The sequence below is a fragment of the Montipora capricornis genome, unplaced genomic scaffold (genome assembly GCF_036669925.1).
Source record: "Montipora capricornis isolate CH-2021 unplaced genomic scaffold, ASM3666992v2 scaffold_419, whole genome shotgun sequence".
NCBI classification, from domain to species: Eukaryota; Metazoa; Cnidaria; class Anthozoa; order Scleractinia; family Acroporidae; genus Montipora; species Montipora capricornis.
In genome coordinates, this window is record NW_027180150.1 from 15,462 (window position 1) to 17,500 (window position 2,039).

A 2,039-nucleotide genomic window follows, 5' to 3' on the forward strand; every position below is an offset into this window, starting at 1 on the left:
CCTTGTGGCAAGGGGGTCGACTTGATTGGTTCAGGATGGGCAGGACTGCTCACTAGCTGGCACCCAAAACACGTTTTGCAAAATTTTTCTGCCTCTTTGTCGATCCCAGGCCACCATACTTTTGATTGCAACCTCTGCTTCATACTAACAACCCCAGGATGTCGTGTGCTAACGTAAGAACTTGGGATCTCAACTTGCTGGGTATTACGATTCTGGTATCACGGAGGATAAGCTTGCCAATCACACACAGTTCACTGGCTACAGGTATGTACTGCTTGAGCTGGTCTTTCCTCCAAGTTTCCCCCGCTTTACAATTCCACAACTCACTTAGTCCTTCATCTTCTGCTGATGCGTCTTCAATCTCACGTGTCGTCATTGCAGGTGGAGTGGAGGTTACTGCTACAAATCTGACAAATTCATGTGATACTTTGTGCGCTACTGTTGAAACTGCTTGGTTCTCTTCTTGAAGTAAGCGTGATAGCGAATCTGCAATGTTCTGCTCTCCTGGCAGGTATTTTACTTTGAAACTGTATGGTTGTAACCTCAGAATCCATCGCTCAATTCTGGCACAGGGCTTTGATTTGTTTGAGTATATTGTCTCTAATGGCTTGTGATCTGTGTATAGTTCAAATTCAATGCGGTACAGGTACACATGGAAACGTTCGCACGCCCAAACAACTGCCAACGCCACTTTCTCGGTTTGAGAATACCGTTTTTCCACGTCACTCAGACTTTTGCTGGCATAACTGATAACTCTCTTTCTTCCTTGTTGCTCTTGAACAAGTACTGCTCCAAGACCAACTGGGCTTGCATCAGCTATAAGTACCGTAGTATCCTGGCATCTTTGTTAAAATACCCAAGGGTTTCAGCACTTGCTAATCTGCTCTTCAGCTCATTAAATGCTTTTCTCTGTTCGTTTCCAAACTTGAAACAGACACCTTTCTTTGTCAGTCTACGCAAAGGTTCAGCTACTGTGGCGAAATCTGGGATGAACCGTGCATTGTAGTTAGCAAGTCCCAGGAAGCTCCTAACTTCTGATGCATTCTGCCGCTCTCTCACCTCAACAATAGCTTTCACTTTTTCTTCAGTTGGACCAATGCCCTGGTTTGTTAGCATGAGTCCCATAAACACTAGTTTGGTCATGTGAAACTTACACTTTTCTGCATTAAGAGTTTAAGTTCATCTCTTTCAGTTTCTCCAGGACTCGCTTTAGTCTCTCGTCATGCTCCTTGGTAGTTCCGCCATGTACAATTATGTCATCAGAGATGTTAGCAACTCCCTCACAGTCACTAAGTGCTAGCTGGATAACATGCTGATACACTTCTGGGGCAGAACTTATTCCAAACAAAAGGCGCTTACATTGAAACAATCCACAGTGAGTGATAAAGGTAGTAATGCTACGGGAATCTGGATGGAGTTCTAATTGATGATATCCCCACTTCAAATCAAGCTTACTAAATACTGTGCTTTGGTTCAGGCTTTGTAGCACTTCGTCTACAGTAGGTATGGCGTAGCGCTCTCTGATTATGGCTTCGTTGGCTCTACCTACGCATGTCCACGCATAGCCGAATTTCATCATTCTGTTTTGGCACCACTACTACCGGACTAACCCACGGTGTCGGGCCCTCTACTGGCTCGATAATATCCATCTTTACAAGTTCCTCAACCTTCTCCTTCACCTTGTCACGAAGGCTGAATGGAGTACGCCTGACTGGCTGGGCCACTGGGGGTACATCAGGATTAACATGTAACTTGACTTGATAGTCTTTTAACTTGCCTACACGATCAAATACTCCTTTGTAATCAGACATGATCACTTCTTTGGACTGCACTGTATAAATTGGAGCTCCTAATTTCAACATACCTTAGTTGCAACGCAGTTTCTCTTCCAAGTAGTGCTTCTCTTACCACCATCAATGACAACAAATTCAGCTTGAACCTCGTTCTCAGCTACTTTCATCAACGCTGAAAATGTCCCCAAAACTTTTAATGGCCTCTTGCCTCCATATGAATAAAGCTTCTTGTCACACTTCTTGGAA

The 2,039-nt window shown here is 44.2% G+C and overlaps 1 pseudogene; it reads right to left on the reverse strand.

Moving 5' to 3' along the window:
* Positions 1 to 1,855: 1,855 nt before the first annotated feature.
* LOC138035530 (uncharacterized) overlaps positions 1,856 to 2,039 on the reverse strand; it is an 873-nt pseudogene continuing 689 nt past the window's right edge.